At 42.8% G+C, this 15,206-nt stretch overlaps 1 pseudogene; it reads left to right on the top strand.

The window, feature by feature from the left end:
• Positions 1-7,562: 7,562 nt before the first annotated feature.
• Positions 7,563-7,665, top strand: LOC142593506 (U2 spliceosomal RNA; annotated as a pseudogene).
• The last annotated feature ends 7,541 nt before the right edge of the window (positions 7,666-15,206 follow it).

Here is a 15,206-nt window from a genome sequence, read left to right as displayed (position 1 = left end):
CAATATATTTATCACTATAACTGTCTTCCTCCTATGCCATGAAGGGGGGAAACCACATCCTAAAGATGATTAATCTTTTGAAATAAAGAAGAAAAGCATTTTATAATTTTTTTCTCAACTACTTCAGAATTAGTAATTAGCTCAAAAGACAAGTTTCAGCACTTTCTGGTAAAACAGATGGGAATTTTTCCATCTATGTTTCTTACAGACAAACAAATTCGTTTTAGTCACAGTTAAATTCTTCATTAACTATTTGAGGTTTTTACTGCATTTTTTCCTATTTCCTCTTTTTTTAAAAAAAGGAAGAAAAGAGCATGCAGCAACTTTCCTCAGACTTACTTTCTCTTTTTTTCTTTTTTTTATATACACTTACACACCAAAAGCATTAGGTAGAAGTAAAGGAAGAGGACAGGTTTTTCCCTATCTGAAAGAACAGCTTTTTAAAACAGTTTGATACAGTTTAATGTAATATACATAATTTCTATTTTCTCTAATTTCACAAAATGCACTTCTAATGTTATTTACTTCTTTAAGTTAGCTTGAATCTCCTCATTACAGACTTATCTATACGGAAAAAAAAATGGAAATTTCATTACATTAGTGCAAAAATAATCTAGACTGGCTAGTAATTTTGCCTTAAATCAAGCCTTTCAAACATTACAAAGTATTAAATTACTTTTTTTTTTAAATGAGCTTTTAAGAACCATCTGATTCTACTCACGGCTTTTCTTCCTCTCTTTCTTAAAGTAGGCAGTGTTGTAATTCCCCTGAAAAGACAACTTGTTTTGGTAGATCAAGTGTACTACTGAACATAATTGGATAAAGGAGATGTCCAAACCAGAACATCCCCTGCTGCTCCATCGTGCATTTGAGATAAACAGTAAATCTCCAAAATAAAACTTGAAACTTTTTGTGTCAATTTGTGTGCATGGATTCATGTCCCTCTTGAAATCTTCCGGGACTCCTGGGTCTCTGCCATTATGTTTAAATTGTTGACAGAATGGCTGTTTATATGAATATTGGTGATTTTTTTTTTTTTTTTTTGTAATGATAGCAGAACCACCCTGGCTAAAGGATCTGATAAAGTCCTTGCCAAAGACTTCTGTCTCAGGCTTGGACTTCTAAGACACCTTTGAAGAAAGCTTCTTGCTTTGGTTCTGTCTAACTTACAGATAATCAGTGAACCTTCAGTCATGAATTATTACTTTCAAATACAGCATATTCCTCCTAGGTTATGTAAATTAAGTTCCCACTTAACAGTTAACTCAGCATCTCTGATTCTGCTTTGTTTGCCTCCCCACATACTTTTACTGCCACATGATATGTAAATTAATGTCTTGGGGTTTTTTAACTGATAGATATGTGCCTACAGGGTGACGTTTCGGTGGATCTGATCATTATCACATTAGATCCTTATGCTGCACGGTAGCATACTAGAACACACAGAGAATGAAAGCTCATTTCAGTCATCAGTAACTGAACAAGTAACAAGGCAATGAAAAATCTGAGTTTCCCACAAAATGATAGTATCCAAGTAGTATTTAACTTCTCTGAATCATTTCAAGAAGGTCTGGAATCAAAAGTGTGTTCATGCAAATATTACAAAGTACAGCTAGAAGAAAAAATATGTGGTGGATGGAACAGTGAAGCCCTGTAGGTGTCTAAGAAACAAAGTCCAAGATGAACATCTATCCATCACCAGTCCCATCCTTTCCCACCAAGCACTTTTAGAAAAGATTAGTCTGGAGCAAGGTAGGGAGTTACTGTTGTACACTATGAAAAGAAATCTGGGCTAGTTGATCGTTAAACCGAAGAGCTATTGGTGGTGCCTCCCACACTGCTCTAATTCATTGCATCTTCAGACTCACTCATCCTGTCTTCACACTAGCACTGGTTCTATTCACTTGCAGAGACAGTGAGCAAGATTTTCAGATTGTTAAGTAAATATAAAGGCCGTTTGCAACTGTGGTTTTGTCACTTCAGCAATTTCATTTCCATTCATACGCTTTAGGGATCTCAGTTTGAGGGGGAATAAAGGCTTAGAGGGCTGTGCTAGAGGGCAATTTTAGCTTCATAGAACAGGCTATAATTTACATTTATCTGTGTCTGACAAGGCTGTGTATGACAGGGGCAAGGAAGTGTTGCTGCCTGTCTCTTAGGCTATTGATAATAGGAGTGATGGTTAAAGAATTACTAACGAAGTAACAGAGTAGCTCCCAGCCTTAAGGACTAGATGCAGAGAATGTAGACACACTTCACCTGTGATCTAATAATCTGAAGTGAAATGGTTCTCTTCATGACTGTAAGCCATCATTTGTAACACCAGCAACAGCAGATCCATTTCATGGAGAAATGCAAGAAGATCTGCCAAATAATGATTTGCTAACTACTGCAGCTTTGCTTTTCTTCTTTTTTCTGAATCCCTTCTGCTGCCCTAAGAAAAACATCCAGTTCAACCAGTAATACAAAGGCCAAGACATGCTGCCCAAATACAATACCGCTGTTTACTCCACCGGCACAGCAGACACGCTGTTACAATCAGATACTGCATGGCCAGCAATGACATACTGCAGCAACAGAAATAACATAGAAATGTCTCACGCAGCCAAACTGATCAGTTTGACTGATTAGTCTACAGGTCTCAATGGTCTACGAGTTCTCCCACAGATATCTTCAATATAATAGCTGTCTGTGCTCCCAACTCTTTAAGTCTGCCCACACACCAATGACATAAGTCTACTCCCCACCATTCTTGGACATACAGCAGGTTTTCTTTGAAAAAGAGAAAACCAGTATTGATTTCACATCACGTCAGCATTTCAGTTTCCCTCTCCTCAGCAGACAGGCCCAGAAACTGGGTGCTGCTGATTCCCCCTCCCTGCGCAGCTCTGCCTGGCACTCCGCGAGGCGAGAACAGAACCACAAGAAGGGAGCAGCTGAAGGGGACAGCATGGAAGAGGCACACCTGAAAGCCACTCTTCATAGAGTTTATGCTGATGTGCTTGAGGAGAGTCAGCAAGAAGTACCTCAAATGGTTTAAAGACTGAAAAGACTCAGATTAAAAAAATTCCTGTTTTTCAAGGCCCAGGGCTGGTTCATAGGCTGTGACTCCCGCCTTAGTTCAGAGTCAATCTCTGCCTGTTTGAGCTGACAGTCTACAGGCAATGGAGATATTGTGCTCCCCCTTATGTGGCACATAGTTTGAACCTGTGTTTCATATCTGCACTTCTTTTTTCCTCTAGAGGAAGGGGAAAAAAAGAGAGCCATTCCTAACAAACAGTTTGCAATTAGAGAAATGGGTAATGGAGTGGGAGTCCCCCATTTTCAAGTTACAATCTGAATAAAAACTTCAGTGCTGCCCATTTATTTTGCTTTTTTTTCCCTGTATATGTGTGTCTAACTGTTGTGGTTTAGCCCCAGTTGGCAATGAAGCACCACACAGCCGCTCGCTCACCCTCCTCCCCTGGGTGGGATGGGAGAGAGAATCAGAAGAGCAAAAGTAAGAAAACTCATGGGTTGAGATAAGAACAGTTTAATAATTGAAATAAAATATAATAACAACAACAATAATAATAAACAAATTGTAATGAAAAGGAAAACAACGAGCAAGAGAGATGAACAAAACCCAGGAAAAACAAGTGATGCAATTGCTCACCACCTGCTGACGGATGCCCAGCCAGTTCCCAAGCAGCGATTGCTGCCCCCTGGCCAACCCCCCCCAGTTTCTATACTGAGCATGACGTCATATGGTATGGAATAGCCCTTTGGTCAGTTTGGGTCAGCTGTCCTGGCTGTGCCCCCTCCCAGCTTCTTGTGCACCTGGCAGAGCATGGGAAGCTGAAAAGTCCTTGACTAGCATAAGCAGTACTCAGCAACAACTAAAACATCAGTGTGTTATCAACATTCTTCTCATACTGAATCCAAAACACAGCACTATGCCAGCTACTAGGAAGAAAATTAACTCTATCCCAGCTGAAACCAGGACACTAACGTACTATGTATTAGTGGAAATACTGGCTTTTCAGTCCTTACCCCAGCCAGCTACAAATCATGTGGCTGACAGTTAAATGGCCAATCTGAAGATCCTGTCTGACGTCGCTGTGGCTTTGGTATGCCCCAGGATGTAGGTCACTGTTAGTGCACAGCCTTTCTCATATCCTTTGCTCCCATGATGCATTTAGATGATGGTGCATTAATGTGACACTCTTTCAAAACAGAAGTCGAGAGATGTAAAATCTGTTTCCCACATAAATGATTTTTAATCTGTAATTTCCATGACTCTTGACATCTGCCATCAAATGAATGTATCTTCTTGTTTTATCCTCAAGAGAAAGGCAGATTGTCGCTCTCTCCACTGCCAGCACTCATCTCATCATCTTTAAACAGCCTTATTCTTGGTTTCCAGAGGTGCAAAGGAGACTCCTGAAGAGCAGACCATTGTGGGGTTTTTGCACAAGAAACAGTGGAATGAAGAAAGCTCCTAGGATTAGCAAGCCTTGCCTGTCATGTCACCATGGTCACATCATGTAATACTTATAAATTGAACGAGGTCCATCTTGAAGATAGGGCAGTATTTTGCCCTTCTCTAATCCCACTGAGAAGGCTGTTCCAAAACCTTGTAGATCTAATGACCAGAGCCTTACTCTAATTTCTAGGTTGAACCTATGTCAGTTTAGTAGCAAGATGTAAAAATGCAAAAAATGTAAGAACTAGCATATTACACCAAAAATTAAGTCCATGTGTCTTGGCATCCTGTTTCCAACAGTGGGCAGTATAGGACATCTTGGGAAAGAAGAATCAAGTACTAGAAGAGCAAGGAAGAGCTATACTAACTGCAACAGAAACAGGCACACTAACTTGAAACACTCATTGCCAACTGTAACTGAAATGAAAAGTAACTGAATAATCATATTTTCTTTGTTCCTATTCCTTTCTGACCAGTCTAAATATCTGAGAGGCATTTTAGGGAAGAAGATTACAGGTGGTTTTGTTTTGGTTTGGTTTTTTAACTGTTTCTAAGTAGAGTAAATAGCTCAGGCTGCACCTGGACCTATGATGCCTGTACAGAGCTGGGTTAATTTAAAACTAGTCTGTATTCCACTCTGAAATATCTGGCTGTATTGGGTGACAGTGGAGGTCACTAAACCATATTCAGGGTTAGGACCTGTAGGGACTTCAGGACTTTGTATAGGTAGCAGTATACCTTTTTTAAGATGTTTCAGTCTGGCATGCCTAAAGTTAGTGCCACTGACTAAAAATCACGGATGTTGACACTAACACTGCTGGAATCTGTTTTGAAACTTGCAGGATCAACCTTCTCTATCTTACACTAGTTCATTTGACAAGAAACACCTGATTAGCCAAAAATTTGCAAGTGAAATATTCAGTTTTCCAACACTAATTCTTCAGTGAATGGAAGACAACTTGGCTTTTGAATAACGATTCCAAACAGCTATCACAGACAGGCTCTTGATGTGATAAGATCAGTTGTGGTGAGGAGCAACAAACTGGACATTTTGTAGTTTCATTTTCACTGCACTTGCCATGAAACATTTCACAACTTCAGGTTATTAAGCTACTAGCAGTGGAGAACATTCTTTGCAGGGCACTAAAAACTCAAAATGCCAGTTTCATCACCAAGGCAAGCACTGAAGCATTGATAGCCACATTCAGGGTCTTTCCCCATGTGATACTTCATACTGGTTATGACAAGTTATCTGAGTGTCTTCTGAAAAGTGGGAAGAACTGAAAGGAGGCTGAACTTCATCTCTTACACTCCTTAAAATAAAAGAGGGATGCAGAGAAGCGGAGGTAACTGGGCAACAGTAAGAGACACAATGGAGAGGCTGCTATTATTAAAATAAGCCTGGATATAACCGGGAACATAGACGGTAGTAGAAGGCTGTGGTGGAAAACTGTAGGGGTGGATTTGTCTTCCAGCTCCAAAGTGATCCTGGACTTTATCTTCCATTTTCCACATCCCTCCCCACTAGCCAATTAACTTTATAGGTCACAGTGTCCCAGTCTTGGTCATTATCTACTCTTTCTCACCCACTCCTTCCACTAAGTAGTCCTTATAGCTCTAGTTTCCCCACAGAAATTGTAACTGTTTGGGGTAATAGAAGATGCTGACAGTGAAAAGAACCACATTTTTAATTTCTGCAGTGATGCTGATACCCTCACACCAAAACCTGCCAATTAGTGCTAGTACCAACATAGGTTTGCTCTGTTACTCAACAAGAAAACACGGATGTTGCACAGCTCTGCTTCTTGTCATATATACTGGTGTTCTGGGCTCATATTTTTACCTTCAATTTGAAGAATAACCCCCCTCTTCCTCATGCCCATGTTTGCTCTTCTCATTTCACTCATTCGTTTTATCACAGTCTTCAGTACCACCATCATCCTCCAATACTGCTCCCACTTGTTCTCTGTTAGAACAAACTGTGCTCTAAAGCTCTAGCGTGAGTTCACCCACACCAGAGACTCTCTCTTGTTAACAGTTCCACTTTGCTCAGTAATCCAAAGCAACCTATAATCACAGTGGCTGGAATCATGCCTCACATAAAGTGTTTTTGATTGAGATCTCAGAAAAATTAACAGGACAAAGAATAGTAAGTTTAACAATGAGTAAGTAGAACAAAACTACTTAAGATCAATCCCCCTTTTTTCCTGCTGAACTTCAAAATTACCCTGTAAATGCCACCCTCAGTGAAAAATCATTACAGGAAAAAAACCCCTAAACATTAAGAATTTTCCTAATCATGACATGTTTAGCTGCATTCAGAGTCTCTGCATGAAGTCCACAGAATGGAGCCGTGCACAAAGCAATTGCTCTGTTTTCATTTGTTCCCTGTTGACTACAGTTCAGGTGAAATTAATGCATTAAATGGTGGAATGTAACTCAAATTTGCTACAGCTTTTAGAAAGCCTTAATCCTGAAGGTGCTTGCCCAAGTAATTTTGTTGTAGCAGATGTATCTAACAGCAGATGCACCTAGTATCTCTTTCTGAATAGAAAGTACTGACTTCAACGACCTAACTGCAAAACCAGAAGTCAGAAAAACAGGAGGTGTATCCCCTTACCTGAAGTCCAGTGTTTTTGGGAAGTTACTAACTAAAAGCACAAGGGTTAAGGAGAAGATAGTAACTTGAAAATTCAGCCCTCGCTGGAAGTGAATAGTGGGCACCTGGAGTGTGACAATTCCTGTTTTATTCCAATTTTAAACAGTATCTCAAAAGGTATCAGACCCTCGTGAAAGAATTAGCTATTACCTTGTCTGAAAATTCAACTCTTACTCTCTTTCATCGACCTCTGTGGCTTTGAATTAGCGTATTTATTTAACCCTTGTGACCAGCTGCTACAGAAGCCAGGTACCCGGGTACGCCACAGGGCCGCCCCTGCACCCGCGCCCGGGGAGCAGCAGGCTGGAAGGCAGCACCTCAGACCACCTGGTGACTGTGAGGGCAAACGCTGCTTGGCCCTGCCTAACAGATGCTAAGGAAAAAAGGTTTTAGGTGAATACATGACTGCATGCCAGCTAAACAGTTCTTACGTCACTAATCGCTTCTCGGCCTTTTGGCTAAGATCAATTGTAGTATCTGTTTTTATCAGTTTAATATCTGATACGTCCTCGATGAGAATATTGTGTTCAAAAAACGGGTTGTGTTCAAAAAACGGGTAGATGTGGCACTTGGGGACATGGTTCAGTCTAGTCTACCCTTGACTGGTTTAGAGTGGACTTGGTAGTGTGGGTTAATGGTCGGACTGGATGATCTTAAAGGTCTTTTCCAACCTAAACGATTCTATGAATAGCACGTCCTTGCCCTGCCCCCTCATGTATCTTCCACTTGATCTTCATGCTTTTTTCTGCAATATTCAAGATGTTTGTGTGCTAAGCGTGACTTACGCTCTTTTTCTCCACCGGCTCAATGGAGAGAAAACCCCTGCAGCGCAGCAGCATGGTGCGTGCCTGCCGTCACACCAGACCAGCCCTTCAACCCACCCCGTGGCACGGTGGCAAAAGCCCAACGCAAACTCACCTGGTTTATCCCCTTTTCCTCCCGAGCTGGTTCTTTTCCGACCCTTGCCCACGGTATTTTTCCCTGCTCGCCCTCGCAACAGGCGACAGGGAGCTGGGAGTCGCGGGGGCTTCCCGGTGCCCTGTGAGGACAGAACCAGCTCTGTCCAGCTCAGACAGCCATGGGGACGGACGCCTGGTGCACCAAAGCCATGGCGAGCCAGGGAGCACGGGGGGCCCTGGATGGAAGTTATTTAAGAAGGGCGCTGGTGGCAGCCTGGGGACAGCCTCGGGGGGGCTTGTTGCCTGCCGAAAGGGGGTACGTGCATTTGGGGGGGGCTGTGGGACGCCCCGAGGGACTGCGGCCGCAGGGGCACCCCCGAGGGGTCCGCGGACGCCCCACAACATGGCAGCAGCCACAGCCCCTCAGGGATGTCCCACGCCGGGGCGGGGCACCAAGAACAGAGGAGTAGGAAAACCAGCGGGCAAAGTGGAGCAGAAAACCATGAGGCACGCAGCACCTCAACCCCCCACGCTGCCTGACGCCTGTCCGAAAATTTGGGCTGAGAGACTGTAATCCACAGGGAAATAAGGGAAGCTGGGACTGGGGAGGACACAAGTTTTTACGCGTCTGTGTAGGCTCACATTACTAATAGCGTGGTTTCCCTACAGGCTGGCTATACAGGTGTTGTAAAGGTGTGCAGGGTGACACTTTGGTTGAAGATAGGCCTAAATTTGCAAACAGGAAGTTGGGGGGGTTGTAAGGAGAAAGAAAACCTGTTAGTCACAAAAATTAGTCGAGTTAAACCTATTTATCAGGTAACGTGGATAAAGCAGGTCATTAACACCAATGGCTTCATTTGATTAGTGTGATACTGTATGAATAAGGCACTTGTTTTAGACATACATAGCTAAGCCTTGCTGTCCAGCATAACATGCACTGAATTCAGTAACTAGCACCTGGCATTTTAAGATTCTGGTCATTCTTCACATGGAGGATGGAGAAAAATCTGGGAGTCTGAGCATATGAGAAGGATCTTAGTAATTTGGAAAAAATAGCTTCTTGGGGGTCAGAGAGACTCTTTTCTTCCAGGTGATGTTTGCGTATAGGCTTAAATAAAAAAGCTAACCGTCACGCTAACTCATGTGGATCCAAAATCTAATATGGAGCCCATCTGGATTACTACCTCAGCCCTGTCTCACTAAGATGTAAGGATACATTGGTAGAAAGAGTAATTGGTTTGTTCAAAATTAAAACCAACACTGTATTTTTAAATTCCAGCTGTGATAGTCATGAAAAATTAATGCCTGTTGTGCTGGATAGAAACTACCCCTATGTACTACCAGATACACAGGTAAGTGACATCCAGATTACCTGGCTGAGGTAATCTTTGGCATAGTACTTCTTTTGCAAATCACTGAATATGACTGGTAGCAAAGTTATACGATTTTGGCTTGTGGTCACAATTTTACATTAATTTCAATGAGATGGATGACAAAAGAGGTATTTTTAGCTTCTAGTATTGCACTCACAGAAAGATAATTGTATTTCATTCATATGTTCTGATTTTCATCAGTAGATCTCAAAGCACTTTACATGGTCTCATATATATTTGGGATATGAGGCATGGATGCAGAGATGTATTCAAAGTCTTCCAGTAGACCAGTAGCTGAAGCAGGAACAGATACCAGGGGCTTCAATCTTAAGGTTTTTCTATACTTTTCATTTGTAAGAATGCCCTAATACATACTTAATAACAGTATTTAAGAGGAAGTTCATACAAGGAAAATACTGTGATTAGTCGTGTAGTTCATATCTACAGGAGGCACTGGATAATGAATATTAAACTATAGAAATGACAGTCATGTGGCTTGCTACTTCTTGTTCCCTCCTAAATAACACTTTTAAAAATATTATCTGTTCCTTCATTTCACAGGCAAAGGAGTTAAAACTTTCACATTCAAAACCACATAGTAATTAATTTTTATGTCTCCAAATTCCATCTCTTTGTTAATACTAGTCTGGTTCTGAATAGATGCTGGTTATTTTGGTTGGGTTAGGAAATTCTTATAATCCTTATGTGCAGTACAGAAGTTAAATAACCCATTTCCTTTCCTGTTGTGTCCAAGCCCTTAGAGCTGTGCAACAGAATATTGATCGATGATCCACTTGCGATAACATGTCAATAGTAATCCTACACCCTGCTGTGGGACTCCCTTCACAGCCCTGGCTTGGGTTTTTTTGTTGCCTTTTTTTTTTTTTTTTTTTTTGTGGTGGTGGTGGTGTTTGTTGTTTCTTGTTGCTGGTTTTTGTTTTGTTTTCTTTGAAGCAGATGGAACAGTTTCTGGAACTGGTATACATAACAGGCTGCATGTATTTGGTGTAGGAAAGGCCACAAAGCTTGGATTGCGGGCAATAAAGCAAGAAAGGAGAATGAGCCTCTTAGTAGAGGCTGTGGCACAATTAAAATCCTCGCTGCCAAAAAGAACATAGTACATAATCCTAGCAGTAGAGAAATCTCCCCAATGTATTGGAAGTCTCTGCCCTCTACTGGCATTCCTGAAGATCAGCCTCAACGCAGCTGTGGGAGTCTGTGATCATACCCCCAGAGTCCTCACAGACCGTGTTGGGACTGGCCGTATTTATAAAGCAAATCCTTTAGAACATAGTGTTTCAGAAGTACAAGAATGACAGTGTCTGACAGGGATCTAAATCTCAAGTGACATTTGCTATTAACTTCTGCAATGCTTTTCAGATGTCTGCCTACTTCTTACCTTGTTCAACACTACAAGGGTTAGTCTGGAGCATCTCCGCATGCTATTACAGTCCCCATCTGTTTTCTTCCAGTGAGCCAACACAAAGAAGAAGAAACAAGATAATAAAAGTTACTTTTTGGTGTGGTGGTTGTTTTCTTTCCCCTATAAAAAAAAGATCGTGCTTGTTTAGCATAATTAATTATTTCAACAAAGGGTTTCAAACTGCACTTTTGGGTTAATGTAGAACTGCAACTGCTGAATGACTCAGCTACCATCATATTTGGAAACCATTCCATTGCATTTACAGTGCATCTGTTTTCCTTGGGTGCAGAGCATCATTTTAAATCTTCACTTTGCGGTGATTGTTATTAGCTAATTGGTAGAAAACTAATTTTCCCATAAAAATATTACTTTCAAAGACTAATTAAACCTGTTGCTAAAATACGTGAATTTCACTTCATAGTGAAATCTGAAAACATTTCAGACTCAGTCCTGCAATGAACCAAAGGTTCTGCAAAGCAACAGGACCGTACATGGGTCAGGCTGCACAGGATGGCAAACTCAGTCTCAACAGCAGCTCAGGTTCTCACCCACTTACACCTGTGTATTGCGTTTGTGTGGCAGGGTTTTGGTAGCGGGGAGGGGCAACATGGGTGGCTGCTGTGAGAAGCTGCCAGAAACTGCCCCCATGTCCAATAGAGCCAATGCCAGCCGGCTCCGAGACAGACCCACTGCTGGCCAAGGCCGAGCCCATCAGCAACAGTGATAACACCTCTGGGATAACATATTTAAGAAGGGGGGAAAACAAAACCCAAAGCAACAGGACACAAACTGCAGCCGGAGAGAGGAGTGAGAATATGTGAGGAACAACTCTGCAGACACCAAGGTCAGTGAAGCAGGAGGGGGAGGAGGTGCTCCAGGCACCGGAGCAGAGATTCCCCTGCAGCCCGTGGTGGAGACCATGGTGAGGCAGCTGTGCCCCTGCAGCCCATGGAGGTCCACAGTGAAACAGATACCCACCTGCAGCCCATGGAGGACCCCATGCCAGAGCAGGTGGATACCCGAAGGAGGCTGTGACCCCATGGGAAGCTCCTGCTGGAGCAGGCTCCTGGCAGGACCTGTGGACCCGTGGAGAGAGAGGAGCCCACACTGGAGCAGGTTTGCTGGCAGGACTTGTGACCCCGTGGGGGACTCACACTGGAGCAGGCTGCTCCTGAAGGACTGCACCCCATGGAAGGGACCCACACTGGAGCAGTTCCTGAAGAACTGCAGCCCGTGGGAAGGACCCACGTGGGAGAAGTTCATGGAGGGCTGTCTCCCATGGGTGGGACCCCACACTGGAGCAGGGGAAGAGTGTGAGGAGTCCTCCCCTGAGGAGGAAGGAGCAGCAGAGTCATCGTGTGATGAACTGACCACAACCCTCATTCCCTGTCCCCCTGTGCCACTCGAGGGGAGGAAGTAGAGAAATCGGGACTGAAGTTGAGCCCGGGAACAAGGGAAGGACGGGGGGAAGGTGTTTTAAGATTTGGGTTTATTTCTCACTACCCTACTCTGATTTGACTGGTAATAAATTAAGCTAATTTCCCCAAGTTGAGCCTGTGTTGTCTGTGATGGTAATTGGTGAGTGAACTCTCCCTCTCCTTACCTCAACCCAGGAGCTTTTTTGTTATATTTTCTCTCCCCTGTCCAGCTGAGGAGGGGAGTGACAGAGCAGCTTTGGTGGGCACTTGGCATCCAGCCAGGGTCAACCCACCACAGCCTGAAATGTTGAAAACAGCTTCTTGCCCAGTATTTGGTGGTCATTGGATTTGTAATGATACTACTGATATTCTTCCGTACAAGTCTTTTTTATACTTATTTGTGCTTTATTAAAATCTACTTTTTGTAAATCTGTAGGAGAAAAAAATATTCATACAAAATGGACCTGCCCCTGCTGCCATGGCATTCTGGCAAAGATGTATTTTGTCTCTGCATGTTTGTATCTGATGCTATGTGTAACAGCCGCCCCAGTTTGGTGTAATTGCACCTATACTTGTATAGAGGTACAATGTAATTGCATCATCTTTTCAAAGACACATTGTCTCAGGTCTGGAAACACCCCTTTTCTAAGAACAAGGGGTAGACTGCTGCTCCTGTAAAAACCAGAATGCTAAGCACAAATGGGTTAGAGCAGAAGAGCGGAACTGATCTGCATGGCACGATTTGTGTTTTATTTCGCCCCAGACCTCACTGATCTCTTTCTTTAGTAAACAATAGTATGCATCTTCAAAAGGTTGCTTAGGAAAATGCCTTACTAAATTGGATCTGTGCATGTGAATTTTTTAATATGACACCAGTTATATAGTCCTAAATAAAAAAATGGTAAATTCAGCTGCTTAATATATTTAAGAAATGAATAAATACCACATTCCTTAAATTAAAAATTTTTTAAAAAATTAAAGTTTGTAGAGACACAGGATGAAACTGGTCATATAAAGTCTCTTTTCCATCAAACTCCCCAGGCTCGCTCTCTCATCTCCAGCAGCAAGCTTGACATACACTTGCCAAGACCTTCATTCTCACTCTCAAGCTTCAACAATGCCATTTTCATGTCTTTCCACTCATACCTGCAACTGATGAAATAATCCAGTCAGTAGTCCTCCATTCACAATTATGTTTTAACACTATTCACTGTTCCACAGTCAGCGTATTTCACCACTTTTATATTGCTACAGTCAACATACTGTTTTTTTCCAATAGCTATATTACCACTTCTTATCCAGTAGGCACCAGTACAAGTTGAATGAGGACACTGGGGCAGACGCCTTTTATGGATCGGAGAAATTGCTCATGTTTTCTGCCATTCTTCCCCTTCAAGCAGGAGAGGAAGAAGGAAAGCTCAGCTGAGGACAATGTTCCTGTTACTACATTCACACTCCATTCAACATGGATTTCTGCCATCTCGTGCGCTTATAGAGCTACTCTGTCTTACAACAACCGTAGCCTTTCATTTAATGAGCTGGGTGAGAGCAGCAGCCAGAATACGCAGAGCAGACCCCTGTGAGGCCTTGAAAACCGGCGCTGGAGCTGGAGCTGCACACGTACAGCAGCACAGGGACTGGTGGCACTGCTTCATGTTCAACGCTGTCCTGACACAGCTGTTCTGCTTCTAGACCCGCGCTGGCGCAGTCATGCAATATGACGTGGAGGGAGACAACTGCCCCGGTTAGGTCTCCACAAGCTTAGTGACCCTCTCCTTCGCACCGCGTAGACACCTCCCCTGTGTTTGGGGCTCTCACTCTCGTTGATGCTGGCAGAGCATACCTGAGGCATCTAGGTCAGAGCCACAGATTTGCCTCAGGTTTTCCTACCAGGACCATCAGGTCTTTCTAGCAAAGAAGGAATCAGCCTAGCTTCTGAAATGCATGGATTACACCTCAATGTCATTTTTCTGACCTTTTGTTCTCTACCAAAATTTAAACCTGGTTTCCCTCTTTCCTCCTGTATAATCTCAGGGTTGGTTAGGCACAACCTTCAACTTAATTCCACCTGACCAGTGACCAGCCCTTTGCCTTTTTCACCAGGTTATTAATAATATTAAGGTCCAGGTATGTGCACATTATCTATAAAAGATGGCTGAAAAGCCCCTGTAGCCCTTAGCGAATGAAAGATTCTCTGCTCTTCTTAGTCCCATTTGCTGTGTCATCATCTTCTGCCACAGCGAGTTCTGTAAAAATATCCATGAGCCATACAGCCTGCTAGGTCCCTGGCCCTGTGCTCTTATACGGCTGCAGAAATGCACATCTGGAATCCCAGCTGTGCTCCCTTCACCATTCAAGAGTCTGATCTGCTCTTCAGGGAGCTTCCAAAACACAATACAACAGATGTTTGCAAAAAGACACAGCACAGCAACTTGAAAATTCAGCTAGCTTGGCAAAGGGAAGCCTTCAAATCATGTAAGCTTGTAGTACAATAGCTCTTCCCTTTGCCAGAATAATCGAGTAACACCTCAGTGTTTCATTCCTTATCAGTACCTTGCAGTTTTTGTTTGTACTCTTAGCCTGCAGAAATTGCTGGCCAAGCAGTATGGCTGTGAGTCTTCCATTTAAAATCAAAAGCAGCATCATGAATTGACAGTTCTTGACTAGTTTGACAGGACATAAAAATTCCCCTCTACACCTTTGCATCCAGCAGAACAACATGAGTAAAGGGACAGTCATATACACCAAAAAAGGCAATTGTGCAGCCATATGACCATGTTAACAGTGACATGGGCACATGTGAGCTTTTCCTAGTGTGAAGAGGAGAAAGGTTTCCCGACTCATGGCAGTAAATCCTTCCCCAACACAACCCTGAAGTTAATTTATAAAAAAGTGCATAGAGGGAAAGTACATACAACTTTGTGTGTTCAATTGTTTGCAAGATATTCAAAAAAACCTGACAGTACTGA

Source organism: Pelecanus crispus, chromosome 4 (assembly GCF_030463565.1).
Source record: "Pelecanus crispus isolate bPelCri1 chromosome 4, bPelCri1.pri, whole genome shotgun sequence".
NCBI lineage: Eukaryota > Metazoa > Chordata > Aves > Pelecaniformes > Pelecanidae > Pelecanus > Pelecanus crispus.
The sequence above is the reverse complement of the archived record's forward strand: the minus strand, read 5'-3'. Positions and strand labels throughout refer to the sequence as shown.